Source organism: Protopterus annectens, chromosome 7.part1, assembly GCF_019279795.1.
Source record: "Protopterus annectens isolate FY-2018-M chromosome 7.part1, PAN1.0, whole genome shotgun sequence".
In the NCBI taxonomy this organism is placed as follows: Eukaryota; Metazoa; Chordata; order Ceratodontiformes; family Protopteridae; genus Protopterus; species Protopterus annectens.
The window spans coordinates 416,564,844-416,584,899 of record NC_056740.1 but is presented as its reverse complement, the minus strand read 5'-3'; the positions used below and the strand labels follow the sequence as shown (position 1 = coordinate 416,584,899).

Genomic DNA, 20,056 nt, shown 5'->3' with positions numbered 1-20,056 from the left:
ATCTGGAGGAAACAAAGCACAACCCTACAGTAAGCAGTCTCAATGACTTTCCTCTACCATTTCCAAGCACTTATCTTTTGGCAGCCCCCTTGGGGGAAAACTAACATTTTTGCTCAAAATTGGCAGTTAATTATCCAGGAAAAGTGGGTATTAAACATAGTATCCCAGGGGTACAGATTTAATTTCCATACTTTGCCAATTCCAAACGGATGGCTGGATCTGCCACAAAACCAGTGGGCAGAGGCCCAGAAACAAGTCATGCCCCTCATGAATATGGGGGCTATTCAACCGGTACCCTAAAAGGAAAAAGGACAAGGATTTTATTCAAGACTTTTCCTGGTACCCAGAAAAGACAATTCATGGCATCCAATACTGGACTTATCGATTCTGAACACGTTTCTGGACATTCCAAAATTCAAAATGCTAACTTTACAACAGCTACTGCCTATGCTAGGCAAGAATGCTTGGTTAGTAACTCTAGACTTAAAAGAGGCATACCTGCATATCCCAATAAGGGAATCATGCAGAAGATACCGCCGCTTCAAAGTAGGTTTTTTACATTACCAATTCTCTGCACTGCCCTTTGGCTTATCTACTGAGCCCAGGGTTTTTACAAAGTGCCTGGCACCAGTAATTGCATTCTGCAGACAAAGAAACATTTAAATTTATCCTTATCTGGACAATTGTCTCATTCAAGCAGAGGACAAGGACACTCTTCTTCAACATTTGGCGTTTGTGAAAAGGCTTCTAGCATGCCCTAGGGTACACCATAACCAAAATGAAATCACAACTGGTACCCTCTCAAATAATTACATTCCTGGGTGCAAGCCTAAATACAACTGCCCAGATGGCTTACCTCACGCCAGACAAACAAAGGCAATTGACAACATACTTCAAACAAATGGCAACAAAAACCCACTTATCTGCAAGACAAATTCTACAGGCTTTGGGGTTCATGGCATCCTGCATTCTATTAATTCCATATGCGAGACTGCATGTGAGGAAACTTCAGTGGTACCTAAAAAGTTTATGGAGTCAACATTGTCACAACCTGGAAACAATGATTCCTCTCATTCCTTGCCTACAACAGGAGTTTCTTTGGTGGGCAGAGACATGTCACCAAAACAAGAGACTGTCATTCACTCTACCCCCTGCCACCCAAACCCTAATTACAGATGCATCAGACTATGCTTGGGGGGCCCACCTGGCAGGAAGAGATGCATTCAGGGCAAATGGAGCCCAAATCAAATGCATCTGCATATCAACCAGAAAGAAATGCTAGCTGTTCAGAATGCTCTGACAGCCTTCAAGGACTTAATTCATCCAGGACAACTACTGATAAAGACGGACAACACCACAGTTATGTGGTACATAAACAAGCAGGGGGGGTACACATTCCTACCCCCTTTGCAGACTAGCCATGGCCTTGTGGAACATAGCCTTGACTTACCAAATACATCTTCAAGCTCAATTCCTGCTAGGAAAGCCAAATACTCTGGCAGACGACGACCTAAGCAGAAATCTTATGGACCCGCACGAATGGAAACTGGATCCACAAATCTTCAGCATGTTAACACGGAAATGGGGGAGCCCAGACATAGATCTATTTGCCTCTCCCCAAAACTATCAGTTGAACATATTCTGCACAAGAACTCATCACAAAAAGCATGGAAAGTGAATGCTCTATCCTTCAGCTGGAAAAGCCTATCAGTCTATGCCTTTCCTCCTCTGCCTCTACTCTCCAAGGTCTTAGTAAAAGTCAGACAGGAAAAAACAAAAATAATCCCAATTGCTCTGGACTGGCCTCGCCAGCACTGGTACCCGCTTCTAAGGAATATGTCACACCTTCCTCCGTGGTACTTGCCTCAAACTCATCTACTGTCTCAGCAGAACTATCAAATTCTGCACACTCAGCTCTAAACTCTGCAGTATGGCTAATCAACTAATTATTCAAACCACATCTCTCAGTAAACCTGTGATGGATGTCATTTTGGAAGCCAGAAGGCCTAGTACTAGAAAATCTTATGCTGATAAATGGAAGAGATTCTGTGCTTGGAACCAAGCACAAGGAATAGACACAGCAAAGCCCAATATTCCTCAGATTTTACAATACTTAACTGAGATGCTTGACAAGGGCCTATCTTTTTCTGCAATAAAAATCCATGCCTCTGCCGTCTCAGCTGATTACAACACAGAGCCTCACCTCTTTTCTCATCCACTGCTTAAACAGCATCTCAGAGGGGCCAAAAATTTAAGACCTCCCAGGAGAACACCAACTCCTGCATGGGACCTCAATTTTGTGCTGGAAAAACTCACCCTGCCTCCTTTTGAACCAGCAGCTACTGCGGATATAAAATTTCTATCTTGGAAGACAGCTTTTCTTTTGGCAGTCACTTCAGCAAGAAGGGTTTCAGAACTACAGGCTCTCATGGCAGTGGAGCCTTTCATTATATTTTACCCGGACAGGGTGGCCCTCAGGACCAATACTTTTTTTATGCCTAAGGTGGTGTCCAGTGTGGCTCTTAACCAGACCATTCACCTGCCAACATTTTTCCCAAATCCACAGAACAAGGGGGAGTGGATTCTGCATTCATTGGATGTACACAGACAACTAAGGATCTACTTAAACAGGACAAAATCTTTAAGAAAGTCTGAGCAACTACTGGTAGCATTTGCTGCAGGATCAGAGAGGAAGGCTATATCAAAGCAGACTATTTCTAAATGGATAAGCCACTGCATTTGTTTCTGCTATTTGCACCATGGTAAACCTGTTCCCAAGGGGATTGGATCCCATTCCATCAGGGCTGCCTCTACTTCAGCAGCTTTTCTCAGAGGGGTCCCAACCAAAGACATTCTAGAAGCTGCTACTTGGAGCTCTGTTCATACATTCACAAAGCATTATCATTTACCTCTCTTCTCTAAATCCAGGGCAGGCTTTGCCACTGCAGTCCTGCAGGGCCTTATAGCTGCTCCTAATGCTGTTTAGTTCCATCCTCCAATCCATAGCTTTGGGATTCTACCCAAATGTAATGATTGCAACAGTGAAACATGAAGAACAGTACAGTTGTGTACACTTACCATAAATGTAGATGTTCGAGTGTATTTACTGTTGCAGTCCGGGTTACCCACCCGCCATCCCTCATTCTATACCTTTTCTTTCCTTCACTATACTCAAAAGCCTTTGCGGTGTATTTGCTTTTAGTTGAAGGTAAATTTTTTGTTTCTAAGGTGCATTTATATATTTACTGTTTATATATATATATTTTGCTCCCCATTTGGGGGGGCACCTGACATCTGGGGCAAGAAAAACTGATTAAAATGGCATCAGCTGCATCTTTTATTTCTCTGACGTCATGGAAGAGGAGACAGCAACCGACGCAGGATCCAAGACTTTGTTATTCAGGCAGACTGAGGGCAACCTGCCAGAAGATTACCCAAATGTAATGACTGCAACAGTGAATACACCCAAACATGTACATTTATGGTAAGTGTACACAACTGTACTTTATTTTCCATGCTGACAGGGTTTCCCTCAGGACTAGCCCATCCTTTATGCCCAAGGTGGTATCCAGTGTGGCTTTAAACCAATCCATCCATTTGCCAACCTTTTTCCCTAATCCTCAGAATAAAGGGGAAAGGATCCTGCACTGCTTGGACGTGCACAGACAGCTTAGGTTCTACCTTGACAGGACTAAATCTTTCAGAAAATCTGACCAGCTGCTAGTCAGCTTTGCTACAGGGGCAGAGGGCAAGGCCATTTAAAAGCAAACCATTTCCAAATGGATAGCACACTGCATCCATTTCTGCTACAAGCACCATGGAAAACCTACCCCACAGGGGGATCAGAACTCATTCCACTAGGGCTACCTCAACCTCTACAGCATTTCTCAGGGGAGTCCCTACCAGGGACATCCTGGAAGCTGCAACCTGGAGTTCTGTACACACCTTCACCAAACATTACCACTTTTTTCTAAATCCAGAGCTGGATTTGCTACAGCAGTCTTACAAGGCCTGCTAGCCAGTCCTAACACTTCTTGACTGCCTCCACCCTTCCTCAGCTTTGGGGAATCAACCCAAGCGTGATGACTGCAACAGTGAAAAACGAAGAACATAGCACAGTTGTGTACACTTACCATAAATGTAGATGTTCGAGGGTATTCACTTTTGCAGTCCTGGTTTCCCTCCCTCCCTCCAGCCCCCTGGCTTTCTCTATCCTTTCTACCTATCCTCTTTATGGCCATCTTTTATGGCAGGGGTGTTTACTTTTTACTGGAGGTGTTCCACACCATTTAATTGCTTCCTATTTTGGGGCTCCTGACATTTGGGGCAAGAAAAAACTGATGTAATGGCATTGGCTGCATATTTTATACCCCTGACGACCTGACGTCATGGAAGACATGATAGTATCTGACACAGAAATCCCAAGACTCTGGTATTCGGGCCGACTGAGGGCTACCTGCAGGCAGATAACTCAAGTGTGATGACTGCAACAGTGAATGCACTCTAACATCTACATTTATGATAAGTGTGCACAACTGTGCTTTCTAGGACACTACAAATAGGCCTGAAAAACAGTTTTATTTTTCTGTGGACAGGAATATTTCTCTTTGCCTTTCCTCTGATATCCAAAGTTGTTCTAAAGATCAAGATCTCAATGCCAGAGATGTTTCTTGTAACCCCTTTTTGGCCCAGACAATATGGATTCTCCTTTCTCATGCATATGGCCAGGGGCAATCATCAAAATCTTCCTCACAGAGAGGATTTACTTGCACAGCCCAAGGGATCCCTAATGCATCCCAACATTCTAAATCTCCATCTGATAGTATGGATAAGTTTTTGATCCCATATAGACACATTTTCTTTCCTGAGGGTGTACAATAGGTGTTGAATGAGGCTAGAAGACCTGCTTATATAGAAAACCATACTGAGCTAAAAAGAAAACTAACTGGACTTCATCAGATCAACTTTTCAAAAATGACTTTACCCATTGAAAATATATCCTTACCCAAACAACAGTGCCATAAGTCAAAATTGAAAAGCATCCATAAACATGAGTTTAGTATGGGGTGACTCATGATAGGCTAACCACATAAAAAGCCTCCGACCCAGGTTTGAAGATGCTAACTGGGTGTTCTCTTCTTTGATTTACTTTTAGGATTCTGTTTTTGAATTCTGAGGACAATCTGTTGGCTGGGAAAGGGGTTGTTGATTTACATTTTGAGCACATGGTTGGTTGTTTTATATTATGTTTATTCTGTTTTTTTCTGTTTCTGGTTTCAGATCTGTGCTTTTACTCTGTGTTCATAAGGTCTGGTCCCTATTGTTGCTGTTTAACCCACTGAAGCACTATGTTGGACATGCTAATTAGCTATGTTAGTTTGCCCCAATCATGAAGGTACATTTTTCCACCAATGTTTTTGAGGGTGTACTATCAAAATCACACGCCTGCAACATGTGAATGGGCATATTTCCAACCCGAAATGTTGGAAATCAAATCTACGAACATAAACATGACCGAACAAGGTATTTCAGGAAAGTTGACCTCTCAGGAATATCGACTTTACCGAAAATACTACACTTCCGGTCACGAGCAACGAACGTTCCCTCATTTGGCTGCCTCCCCCCCCCCCCTGCTAATTATATATACAAACTCCGAGATCGCACTACAGTGAGGGAAAGGGTACATTTCCCGATCCCCACTATAGTGCGATCTGCATTCAAAATGTTGAATCCACAACGCTAGTGTGCATTCGCTGTTGCGAGTTCAACATTTTTTTTTTTCATTATTTTCAAATGTTGAACTAGGACGTTCGGTGTTTCCAATTCGTAGTCCAATCGGCCTTTTGATAGTAAACTGTTTTCGAGACAGACCTGTAGGGTGGTACCCAAAGCTCATTTTAAGGTTGCATCTTAATTAGTTTTGAACATTAGTGGATGAAAGCACTTATCATGTAGGAATAAAGATGAGTTCTTTCAGTGACTAGTTAGATTTTTCATTATTATTATTTTAAAAGCCTAGTGACGCTTGAAGTTTTGACTGCTTTTAACCGTTTCCAAATTGAATGCTGGAACTTACTTAATTAACCTGTTTTTTTAACAAATAAAGAAGTGAGAACAGACTGCTTCTCATGCTGGAGGTCACCTGTTTTCCTTACATATCCAGTCTTGTATTAACTCTGTCCCCTTTTGATCTTGCAGCCAGTTCTGCTGTAGAATGTGTCGCATGGAAGACGTTTTGCTTATTGCTGTGACTTCAGCAGACTGATATTTGAATTGACAGGCCTTAATGTCTACACAACCTTTTCTTATTTTCCACAAAGGCAGGAGTTTTTAGAACCACCCCTTCCTTTCTGCTTAAGGTTGTTTCTGGATTTATTTTAAATCAGACCATTCATCTTCCTTGTATTCTACTCTGATCCCCATAACAGAAGAAAAAGAATCCTGCATACTTTATACATCAATAAATAGTTTAGATTTTACCTGGATAACACTAAAGATTTTATGAAATCCAACCAACTTTTTGTCTCTGATAGGGAAAAAGGACTGTCAGTATCTAAGCAAAACTTTTCCAAATGGCTGTCTCAGGCAGTCCAGTTTTGTTATTCTCATCATGGTAAAATCCCCCCTCAGAAAGTCAAAGCTCACTCTGCCAGAGCTGATGTTACATATGAGGCTGTTTGGAAACGGGTGGACTCTAGATCTATCCTAGAAGCAGCTACTTGGTCTTCTCTGGGCACCTTTACTAGGAACTACTAGCTAGATTTGGTCTGAAGAGCCAGAGCAAGATTTCTAATAGTAGTACTATAAGGACTTCTTGACTGTGGATCTTCTCCATCCATCCGTTCTTCCTAAGTTATGGCTACTGCTACAGTGTTTTACTGAAGAACATACAGTTGTGTAGGATAACTTCCTATAATGGCAGATGTTCACCTAACTCACTGTTGAAGAATTAGCACCCAACCAGCTGCTTCTCTTTTTTTCTTTCCTTCCTTCCTGGTCAGAGTGTGGTACTTTTAATCTTTGCTCTCCTAACATGACAGTCTTTATTGGTTTTCACTAACTTGCTGGTGGGCTTCAGTCTTCAGCTTCCTTTTTGAGCAAGAAATGTCTGATTTGTGACAGACAAATACATCTGTCTTTTACAAACAAATACTGCTAAGCTAACCAAGGACATACAGTGTGTGAGGAAATAACCCAAAGCTTTGTACCACTGGCTGCATGTCCAATATCTTTGGCAGAAAATGTACCATATAAACGTCTTTCTATTCCCATGTTGCAGTATTCTTAGTGTGGGATTCTCCGCCTCAGGCGACCCGAACAGTTGTTCCTATACAAAAGCTTAAGCCTGGTTGCTGTTGCTACTTACCAAGATGTCTAAAGGTAACTACCCTGTTGGGGAACCTTTCAATTACTATTGTTTGAGCTTGGTTTGCTTGTTCCTTTGTAGCCAATGTCCGCTAAGAAGGGTAAATGCTGATGCGGACATCAAAATTCCACATAAAGATGCCCATGACTGTTGCATTTTTTTTGTTTAGGCCGGGAACACAACCATACCGCCTGTGATATTTGCCAGTCCTTCGTCCCCAAGACCCTTAGAAGTCATCTCGCCACTCTTAATCTTTACTTGGAAAATCAGAGACACAAAAAATTAGCACTTAGGATGTCGAGTCAGCCACCCAGGTGGAACTACCCCAGAAAAAGGCCAATGTTTCATGGCCTGCTTCCTCTGCCTCTCTGTCGTCGGACATTCATTAGCTCAGTCTACTTCACTGGCTCCCCTTGAGGTAGCCATTTCTGAAGTATCGGCCGGCATGTCCACAGAGATAACTCCAACTTCAGTTTCCACTGAAATCGAGGGGGAACCACGATCCAGTAAACACCAGAATCTGAAGCCTCTGCTTTAGCTCAGGCCCCTGAGCCTAGGCCTTCTCCCAAATCTACTCCTTTAAAAAGAAAACAAAAAAAGTAAACATTTATCTCCCACTCCTGAGGGACTTTTCCTGACTGCCAATCTTTTACTCAGTCTCTGATTCAGGCCTTCATGGCTGTTAGGCCCTCAGCCTCCTCTCCCTCCACTATACCAGTGCTAAGCCCAAGGCCTGCCTCAGCTACTTCTACACTCTCTCGTACTTCCCATGAAGAAGAGGAAGAAATTCTGAGGAATCCATCTTGAGGACATCAGTTTTGGGGAGACCATAACTAAAATGAAAGAATATTTCAAATGGGATACTTCCCAAATGACTGAAACTCGAAGATATTTTGACCTACTGTAAATTGAATCTCCTTCACTTTCTGCCATTCCCCAAGTTATACCTGCATACCTGGATCAATTTACTTCATCTAACAATTCTGATTTTTAGCCATGATCCTAAAAGACATGATTGTTTCTACAAGGTGCCTGATGACCACAAATTTCTTGTGAAGCCCCCCTTGGCAGACCCTGCAGTGATTGCTGTAGCCCCAGACAAGAGGTCAAGACTGATCCCATCCTCATCCCTTCTGCCCACTGACAAAGACAGCAAAAACATGGACAGGCTAGGGAAGAAGGTTTACACTTCTTCCACCTTAGCCTTCAGAACTATTAATTACCAAACTCATATGATTAAGTATGCCTTGGACTTGGCATCCCAAGCATCTACACTCCTATCTTCCCTGCCACACTGTCCTATCAAGACTGAGGTAGCATCAAAACTGTCGCTGGCGTCTCAGGTGGCCAGACACTCAATCAGATGCAGTTATGATGCAGCAGAAACTTCTGCTAGATCTGCTGCATCTGCCTCTGTGTTCTGCAGATATTCATGGCTTCGACTTCAGCCCCTGCCTGAGGAATTCAAATCCAAAATTCGTGATGCTACCCTAGGCCACAATCTTCTGTGTGGGAAGCAGTCTGCTGAATTGTTTAAGAATCTTCAGGAGAAAAGCAAGGAGCTTCAGGACATTAAGCACCTTCTGGTATCCCCTATACCCAAATACTATCCCCTATACCCAAATACTACAGAAACTATCCAGCTAAGTCCACCTATGTCAGAAGAACACCCTCCAATGCTGCTGCTTCTTCCAGGCATAGGAGAGGAATGAGGAGGTAGACCTCTACCAGACCAGCCTCTTCTCAGCCTATCCCCAGACAGCCTTTTCATGACAGAAATGGCACCAACAATGAGTGACTGCCTTGCCCATCTCCCCCACTGCTTGCTCCTCTGGAGAACAGTTGCTTCAGATCGCTGGGTCCTGGCAGTAGTAGAACAGGGATACTTCCTTTCTTGTAAAGAAATGACCCCCTCGTGGGGGATCCCATTCCCACCCCAAAACCCAACTACACCTTATGTCAGACATACAAGATCTACTGACATGGAACCATAGAACCTGTCCACCCAGGACAGGATGGGAAAGGCTTTTACTCAAGGCTATTTCTAGTACCAAAAAAGTGCGGACCGTGGAGGCCAATCCTGGATTTGTCCTTTTTAAATCTCTTCCTAAAAGTCCCATCCTTAAGAATGCTAGCCCTCCAAACTGTACTTCCACTATTGCCAGCACAGGCGTTCATGGTCACTCTAGACCTGAAGGAGGCCTACCTTCACATCCCTATAAAACCTTCTCAACAAGAAGCTGTTGCTTTTCACTGGACCCTGTTCTCACTTTCAGTTTACTGCCTTGCCCTTTGGTTTATCCACTGCACCTAGGGTCTTCACCAAATGCCTTGCTCCAGCCATAGCCTCCTGCAGAACCAAAGGCATTCAAATATACTCCTACCCAGACGATATACTTATTCTTGCAGAAAAAGAAGTTACCCTAAAAAAAAAAATCTGCAGTTTGCCATGTCTCCGCTACAAGGTCTAGGGTTCACCCTCAATCTCCCCAAATCATCCCTAGCACCACAGCAGGACAAAATCTTTCTGGGCTGCAGGATCCAAACAGACCTGATGAAGGCTTTACTCCCTCAGGACAAAGTACTTTCCCTTACAGGTCACTTCCAGGATCTGCTTCAGGTCCACCAACTATCAGTAAGACAATTTCTGCGACTTCTGGGCCTTATGGCAGCTGCCATTCCTATGCTACCATTAGCCAGAGTGCAAATAAGAAAACTGCAATGGTATCTAAAGAATGTGTGATCACAACACAACCACCCTCTAGAATTCCAGATTCCCTTCCTACCCTGCCTAAAGGCATAGTTAAGGTAGTGGATCCAACAAGTTCAAATGAACCCAGGACTTCCCCTTCACCTTCACTCACCAGCTCAGTACATGCACACAGATGCATCAGTCCTGGACTGGGGGGCTACTATGAAGGGTCTCAAGCTGCAATAATGCTGGCCGTCACCCCTTCAGAAAAAGCGCATTATTGTCTGAGAAATGACTGCAGTCCTTTTGACACTGAAAACCTTTCTTCCCATTCTTCAGTCAAGTCCCCTTCAAATCTTCACAGACAACGCCACAGTCATGTGGTACATCAACGAACAGTGAGGGGACCAAGTCCTATATCCTCTGCAGGCTAGCAATCCAGATTTGGGACCTAGCCTCCCAAAACAAGTTATCTCTGCAGGCAGCCTACATACATTTCTGAGAGAACCACCAGACGGATGCTCTCGACAGATCATCCTCTCTGCATCACAAGTGGATGTTAAACAGAGAGGTTTTTCTAGACATTGTCCACCAGTGGGGCACACCTCAAATAGATTTGTTTGCCTGCACCCAAGAACAGACGACTGAAAAAATGTACCAAGGACATCTTCCCACTAACTTGGAGAGTGGACGCCATCACATTTCATGGAAAGGACGGTTTTTGTATACCCTTCCCTCTCATTCAAAAGGTCCTTTTGAAGATCAGGAGGGACATGCCAAAAATCTTGCTGGTGACTCCCTATTCGCAAAGAAGCATTGGTTCCCCCTTCTACTATCCATTGCCAAGGGCAGTCACCACAAGTTACCCCACAAGGTGGACCTACTCACACAGCAGAAGGGAACACTTATCCACCTCCACATGGAAATGCTGTGTCTAACATTCTAGGTGATAAACTTAATACCCTTTAGACACTGCTACTCTTAGGCCATGCTTTCAGTCCTGAGGGAGGCCAGGAAACCTAACGCAAGGAGATCCTGCACTTAAAATGGGAAAGATTTTCCAAATGGTGTCTCCAAAGTCATAGCGATCCCTTTCTAGTGAATGTCCCTCTAGTCTTAGCTTGTGTGTGAACTTATCAAGGCAGGCCCTTCATACTCCTCAGTGAAAGTCCACCTATCTGCAATCTCTGCCTGATTACCCTTAGACCCTCCTCTACTCTCCAGGTTATATGTTAAATTGTTCCTGAAAGAGGTCTTGCACATCAGGCCACCAAGGAAACCCATTCCACTGCCTTGGGACCTAAATTTTATTCTAGATAAAACTCTCAGTGGCCCCATTCAAACCAGCCAGTTATTCAACACTACAAATGTGCACATGGAAAATCCTGCTGGTAGCTCTCACCTCAACTAGAAAGGTGTCAGAGTTACAGGCACTCATGGCTTGTCCCCCCATACATTATCTTCCACAAAGACATGGTGATCCTGCGCACTAACCTTTCTTTCATACCCAAAGTGGTCAACGAGCTGTTATTAAATCAGTCCATCCACCAACCCACCTCCTTTGTCTCTCCCACCAATGACAGTGAGAGAATACTCCATTCCCTGGATGTGCACAGGCAGCTAAGATTTTATTTAGACAAAACTAAGTACATAAGGAAATCTAATCAACTCTTTGTATCCTTTCATCCCAGGGCCCTGGGCAAGGCAGTGTCCAAACAAACGGTCTCCTGTTAGATCAGGAAAACTGTCTGTTCTGCTACTCCTACCATGGCAAGAAATTACTTCAGGGGGTAAGAACACACTCCACTAGGGCCATAGCATCCTCCAAAGTCTTCTTCAAAGGCCTGGATACAGGTTCCATTCTGGAGGCAGCCACCTGGTCCACTATACACACCTTTACCAGATACTACAAATTGGACCATATCTCCAGAGCAAGTTTCTCTATGGCAATCCTGCAGAGATTTCTGGAATCTGCTACCTCCATCGCCACCCTTCCTCCTTCCTAAGCTGTGATACTCTCCCACACTAAGAATACTTGCAACATGGGAATAGAAGGACATAGAATAGCTGTGTAAAATCTTACCATAACCATAGATGTTTTTCGTGTTTCACTGTTGCAGTCATTACATTTGGGTTATCTGTTTGCAGGTAGCCCTCAGTCGGCCTGATTATCAATGTCTTGGGTCCTGCGTCTGTTGCTTTCTCATCTTCCATGACGTCAGGTAGTCAGGGGTATAAAGCATGTAGCTGATGCCATTACATCAGTCTTTCTTGCTGTGCGGTGCCTGAAGCAGAAGCAGTTTGCAGGTGCCGGTCAGCAGACTCCTGAAATTTTCATTTTCAAGTTTCAGATCCGAAGTCTTCAACTAAGCTGAGTACCCCGTTGGGGAATCCTTTTTCTTGCTGTAAACCGATGTCAGTAAAAGTTAACAATTGTATTTCTTGTGGAAAGCAAATACCTCATAAAGATTTTCATTCGTACTGCATTCTTTGCTTAGGCCCAGACCACAATGTACCTTGCTGTCGGTTTTGTGCCTTATTCAAACCTCAAATTATTCGTCGTTGGTTCATTTTCGCATCTAAATATTTTGGTACTCAGTTCAGTTATCCAGAAATGGTTTCGTTAAGCCACCCGACTACCGACATTCCAAAAAAAATGCAAAGATAAAGACAGAGACAGACCGCATAGGTTCAAGGCTGCCGACAACACCACTTCTAAGCTAGTCGCCAGTTCGCCGGTACTCAGTAAGGCGCTTTCGCAGCCCCTGATACCCGCTACTTCAGATTCGCAGGCCTCTACTGAGACCCATTCAGAGTCCGGTATGCTGCGAGATGCTTCTTCGACTGGAACCTGCAAATGTCTACCTTGGATAGGTCCGGAGCCGCTGTGCAGGCACTGGCTTCTGTGGGTGTATTCAGGCTTACTGACTTGCATATTAAACTGACACCATCTTCTTCTTCAAGGCCTAAAACTCAATCCATGCCTAGAAAACCGATGCCCAGACCGCATGGCCAGGCCCCTATGCCTAAAAAACAAATGATAAGAATGGCTGAAGACCTTATTACTCTAATCAAGGGAAGAAACCCTTCTCCCTTTAAGAGACGTAGAACTGATTTTCCTCCTGATTCTTCTGGTCAGGATTCTGAAATTTGTTTTCTCTGATGACCAGGTGCTGCCCTTATCTACTTATGAGGATTCTGATGCAAAGGACTCCATTCCCTCTGCTTCCCCTCCAGAGGATTTCTCTTTTGGTGAAACTTTGCATGCTCTTAGGGAGCATTTCCGCTGGGAAAGCCAGGATTACTCTGACTCCAAAAAGAGGCTTAGGGAATTTTTACTCCTACCTCAACACAGGCCTTTAGCTATCCCTCCTGCACTAGACATTGTAGATGATGCCTTCTTGGAATCTAGCCCCGGCCCCTGACACTTTGCCTCCGCCTCCCAGAAAACCTGACTGGTATTACAGAGTACTTGACTCTCACAAGTTCCTCTTTAAGAATTCTTCTGCGGATCCTGAGACCATTTCACAAGGAACCAAAGGCATTAAGGCTACTACTGCCAAAAAACCCTACCCCCTCTGATAGAGATTCCAGGGACCTGGACAGATGGGGTAAGAAGGTATAAACTTGCAACTTTGGCCATTAGGACTTTAAACTGCCAGTTTCATATGCTAAAGTATCAGCAGCATATTATTGGGTTGCTTAAACAGAAAACGATGTTGATGCCTGACTGTGCTGAAAATAAAGAATTACAGGATTTAATGCATTCTGCTGAACAAGTTAGAAAACATACTTTGCAATGTGGTTTTGATTTATTAGAGGCATCTTGCAGGGCTGCTGTCACTGGGTCTGTACTTAGAAGGCATGCTTGGCTTAAGGAGCAATCTTTGCCAGATCATGTTAAAGCTAAATTACTAGCTGTTCCCTTAAACCAAGACTGCCTGTTTGGCAACAAAGCATAAGAAGTACTTAAAAAGATGGAAGAAGAAGCTAAATCCCTCCCACCCACAATTACCTCCGTACCATCATGCACCCACTTCAAATCTTTACTAAAAGCACACCTAAAAACATGCTGGCTATGCCCTTGCAACTCCCACTCTAAAATCACCCACCCCATCTAACCACTACCTTTCTTTCCACTCCACTAACTACCTTGATTATAGCAAGCTCAGATGCTCATAAGCCTAGTACTTATTATACAGCAGGAACTTCTTCTTGTAACATTTGTTAATGTCTGTTATGTACTTCACAGATAAAGATTCTAGTTGTCTACAGATGTACTATGTTCTTCATCTGTAAATATGTTGTAAGTAATTGCTATGTTATATTGTTAATCACTATGTAATCCAATGCAACTACTGTCTGTTTATTTTAACTGTGGAGCTTTTCTCCCCGGGCCTCTGCTGAAAATGGACCTACGTCCAGTCGAACACTCCCGGTCAACAAATGTAAATAAAATGAATAAAAATAAATAAATATGTGCAAACTGTTAAAGATTTCCTGCAAGTACAGCCTCCCAGATTTAGGAGGCACTGACCTTCTAAGAATTGGTCCTTTCCTGCCTCTTCCAGACCTTCTCAGGCCAAACCCAGAACCAGCAGACCACCCAGGCTTCAGTCTCAAGTTACTCACAGGCCTAAGCAGTGGGGGGCTCCCACTTCCAAAGCTGGGAGTAGTAAGACACCCCCCCATGGTAAACTGTCACAATGACTTAACTTTAAACCTTCCAAGCCCTGCTCAACTGACTGTTCCTTTAGGGGGAAAGATCGCCCTGCATGCAAAAAACTGGAAATTCATTACCCAAGCCAAATTAATTTAATTATTTTAATTAGTTTCCCAAGGATACAGATTCCATTTCCTCTCCTTACCAATCCCATATGGTTGGTCAGACCTACCCCCAAATCAGTGGGCAGAGGCTCAAAAGCAGGTTCTCTCTTTTCTAAGCATCAGGGCTATTCAGCCTGTCCCAGAAGAGGAATGGGGGCAAGGTTTTTTCTCAAGACTTTTCCTGGTACTCAGAAAAGACAATTCCTGGCGTCCTATCATGGACCTGTCTATCCTAAACACTTTTTTGGTAATCCCAAAATTCTGAATGCTAACTCTTCATCAGCTGCTTCCCATGCTAGGCAAAAATGCCCGGTTGGCAACATCGGATTTAAAGGAAGCCTACCTGCACATCCCAATAAGGGAATCTTGCAGAAGATACTTATGCTTCAGAGCAGGCTACATGCACTATCAGTTCTCTGCACTGCCCTTTGGCTTATCTACTGCACCCTGGGTAATCACAAAGTGCCTAGCTCTAGTCAGTGCATTTTGCAGGCAAAGAAATATTCAAATATATCCATACCTGGACGATTATCTAATTCAGGCAGAAAGCCAGGACATACTATTAAATCTGGCATTGGTAAAGAAATTACTAACTTCTCTGGGGTACACCATAAACAAAAATAAATCACATCTAGTACCCTGCCAACAAATTGTATTCCTGGGAGCAAGCTTGAATACTTCTTCCCAGATGGCCTACCTCAAGCCAGAGAAACAAGTTCATTTGACAGCCTACTTCAAACTACTGGCCACAAAGACCCAGGTATCTGCAAGGAAAATTATGCAAACCCTGGGGTTCATGGCCTATTGCATTCTACTAATTCCATATGCAAGACTGCATATGAGGAAACTACAATGGTATGTAAAAAGCCTATGGTATCAACATTCTCAGGACCTAGAATTAATGATTCCTGTCATTCCTTGCTTAAAGACAGAGTTCCTTTGGTGGGCAGAGGCCTGCCACCACAACAAGGGACTGCCATTCACTCTAGCCCCTGCTGCCCAAACCCTAATAGACACATCAGACTATTCATTGGGGGCTAACGTGGCAGGGCAGTGCATTCAGGGCAAATGGAACCAGAGTCAAATGCACCTGCATATCAATCAAAAAGAAATGTTAGCTGTACAGAATGCTCTGACAGCCATCAAGGACCACTTTCTTCCAGGACAATTATTGGTAAAGATGGACAAACACCACTGTTATGCAGTACATAAACAAGCAGGGGGGAACCCATTCATACCCTCTCTGCAGACTAGCCATGGCTCTGTGGAACACAGCCTTGAGCTACCTAGTGCACCTACAAGCTCAATTCCTGCAAGGCAAGCTAAATACACTGGCAGACGACCTAAGCAGAAATCTCATGGACCCAGACGAGTGGAAACTGGAACCAAAGATATTCAACATTTTGAGAAACAAATGGAGGGGGAGCCCAGAGATAGACCTGTTTGCCTCCCGTCAGAACTACCAATTGGACAAATTCTGCACAAGGACTCCCCACAGACAAGCTTGGAAAGTGGATGCCCTGTCCTTTACCTGTAAAAACCTATCAGTTTATGCCTTTCCCCCTCTGCCTCTCCTTTCCTAAGTACTTCTAAAGATCAAACAGGACAAACCAAGGGCAATACTTATTGCACCAGACTGGTCATGCCAACACTGGTACCCCGTCCTGCGCAGGGTGTCACTTCTGGAACCATGGCACCTGCCTCAGACCCCTGCCCTGCTGTCCCAGCAGGAGGGCCAGATTCTGCACCTTACAGCTTCATACCCTGAACCTTGCAACCTGGCTAATTACCTGATCTCTCCATTACCATCCCTCAGTAAGCAAGTGATGGATGTCATTCTGGAGGCAAGGAGGCCTAGTACTAGAAAATCCTATGCTGAAAAATGGAAAAGATTCTATTCCTGGAGCCAGACTCAGGGGATGGACACACCAGTGCCCAATCTACCACACATTTTTCAGTACTTAACTGAGATGCTTCACAAGGGCCTTTCCTTTTCTTCCATCAAAATTCATGTCTCGGCCATTTCAGCTCATTATAATACAGAGCCACACCCCTTCTCTCATCCACTGCTGAAGCAATTCCACAGAGGGACCAAAAACTTAAGACCACCCAGGAGAGCCCCTACTCCAGCATGGTACCTTAACATTGTATTGGAAAAGCTCACTGTACCTCCCTTTGAGCCACCTGCAAATGCAGAGTTGAAATTCCTTTCTTGGAAAACAGCCTTCCTTCTAGCCATCACTTCAGCAAGAAGGGTGTCTAAATTACAGGCTCCCATGGCAGTGGAGCCTTTCATCATCTTTCATGCGGACTGGGTGTCCCTCAGGACCAATCCCTCCTTTATGCCCAAGGTGGTATCCAGTGTGGCCCTTAATCAGTCCATTCATTTGCCAACCTTCTTTTCTAATCCACAGAACAAAGCGGAGCAAATACTGCACTCCTTGGATGTGCACAGACAACTTAGATTTTACTTGGACAGGACTAAGTCTCTCAGGAAAATTTGAACAGCTGCTGGTTGCATTTGCTGCAGGGGCAGAGGGGAAGGCCATTCCAAAGCAAACCATTTCTAAGTCGATAGGCCACTGCATTCATTTCTGCTATAACCACCATGGAAAACCTACCCCACAGGGGATAAGACCACATTCCACCAGGGCTGCATGCCTTCTCGGAGGAGTCCCTACCAGGGACATCCTAGAAACTGCTACCTGGAGTTCTGTACATACCTTCACCAAGCATTACCACTTGCCATTTTTTTTTCAAAATCTAGAGCTGGTTTTGCCACTGCAGTCTTGCAGGACCTTATAACTGGTCCTAATGCTATCTAATTGCCTCCTTCCTTCCTTAGCTTTGGGAATCTACCAAAATGTGATGACTGCAACATTGAAACACGAAGAACATAGTACAGTTGTGTACACTTACCATAAATGTAGATGTTCGAGTGTATTCACTGTTGCAGTCCTGGTTACCCTCCCTCCAGCCCCCTGATTTCTATTGGCTATACCTCTATTCTTGTTTACTATGCTTAAAGCTTTCTGGTGTATTTGTTTTTTGTTGGAGGTGTAACCTTGTATATAAAAAAAAAATTATTAATGTTTTTGTGAATGTGAAGTGGAAAAAAAAATTGTAGGGGAGGGGGTTAATCTCTCCTCGCCTATACTAATTGTACATTCTACTATAGTTATCACATGCCATGTAATGTTCCTCTGTCCTACTTTAAATTTCATTGATTGCTTTGTATTGTATTAATCTATTATTGTAACATGGAGCTTTTCTCCCTGGGCCTCCGCTGAAAATGGACCTGTGTCCAGTCGGACCCTCCTGGTTAATAAATAAAACAAAATAAATAAAATAAATAAAAATTGCTTCCCATTATGTGGGCACCTGACATCTGGGGCAAGAAAAACTGATGTAATGGCGTCTGCTGCATGCTTTATACCCCTGACTACCTGACGTCATGGAAAATGAGACAGCAACCGATGCAGGACCCAAGACTTTGATAATCAGGCCGACTGAAGGCTACCTGCAAGCAAATATCCCAAATGTAATGACTGCAACAGTGAATACACTTGAACATCTACATTTATGGTAAGTGTACACAACTGTACTATGTCCTTCTCTTCTATGTTGCAGTACTCCTTCCCTCACACCATCCCCCTGTATTCTTTTAATTTGTCTGTGGAACACCCTAGGGCACCTCCTAGGCTATGGTCTCACTGGGCTGTCTATGGCATTTTACCGGTCTGGAGGACATCATTTGGCTCTACCTAGTCCACTGTCCGACTGGGCAGTTAGTTCTGAGGTCTGTGTGTGTGTGTGTGTGTGTGTGTGTGTGTGCAGACGTCACATTTAAGACTCCTGGTTTATGGCCCTGTGTGTGACATCCCACACACCAACAGCAACCAGTCTTAAGCTTTTGCATAGGAACCAGCATTCGGGTCGCCTGAGGCGGGAGAATACCATACTAACAGTACTGCAACATGGAAGAGAAGGACATCTACGGTCATGGTAAGATTTTACACAACTATTCTTTATGGCTATTGTAGCCGTGATCTGTTCAACCATCTACTGTTGTGGTAAGTTAACTTTTCCAACAGCATGTAATGTTAGCCAAAAAAGTACAAAAAGGCATGCAGCTGCAGCAAAGCAATACAAGATACCATCGCACTTCTTCCAACTTCTGCTTCTTAATTTGATGCATTTGGTCTTCTGCTACCTAATGATGCTGTGTTGTTGCATTTGTCTGCAGTGTGGGTACCAAAGTATCATGCAGTTTTTGAGCTTCTCCTAGATGAGACCATGCAACCTGTGGTTATTTTTATCTGTAGAAAATTTGTGGAAGCTTAACTGCTGTTTTCCTTGGAAAAACTGTAAGCTTTGCACTGGACTAGTCACCTGCTAGTAGTCATTCGTCCTTACAAAACTGTGGAAGCATCTCCATGCCTGTCCAGGAACTTGCCATGGGCTATTGAAAGGTTGCCAGACTTGTGTTACTAAATTGTTGCTGACCCTGTTTTACTGTACCTTGTTCCTTTTTAGTGGTAGTCTGCTTGTTTCAAAGATTTGTGACTTTGGAGCTGTATCATTTTTTACTAATGACCATACTGTGTTAAAGCAGGTGGTTTAACTGTGAGATGTTTTAAGCTGGATGGAGAAATTTAGTTGATATACCCACATGTAATTATTACGTCATATGCTGTTATGATGAGTGCCTTTTATTACAGTACTATATGTTAATAGGTGATGAGGAAGCAGCATTAAAACAGTCTTAAACCTGCTGGAATGTGGGTTCAATCACAGCTTCTCTAATGACTTGAGTAAGTGCATAAAGAGAAGAGGAGCATCTAATAAAGCAAAGGAAAAATGAGGAGTTCAGAGAGCAAAAATCTTTATTTTTTGTTATGGAACATAATTATGATTTAGTTGTCACTTACATTCCATGTTAATGTTACACTTGAAGTTTTACTGTCATCTGGTTCTTTCACTGCTAAGTTGTAAAATGGAGTGGTGTTTAAGTATGTATGGCTACACTGATGTGAGCTGTGCAACAAATGGATAAATAAGTAGTTTCCAGACAAACATGTTTAAGAAAACACTAGTGCATTTATGTGGTTGTGCGCCATGCCCACATTTACGTTCATGTCAAACATGTAAACTGGCTTTTTATTTCCTTT

General features: G+C 43.5%; 1 protein-coding gene across 13 annotated transcripts in view; it reads left to right on the top strand.

The window, feature by feature from the left end:
* Positions 1-20,056, top strand: part of PBRM1 (polybromo 1) — a 2,726,611-nt gene that overhangs the window by 2,300,740 nt on the left and 405,815 nt on the right. The gene's annotated exons all lie outside the window — the stretch shown is intronic.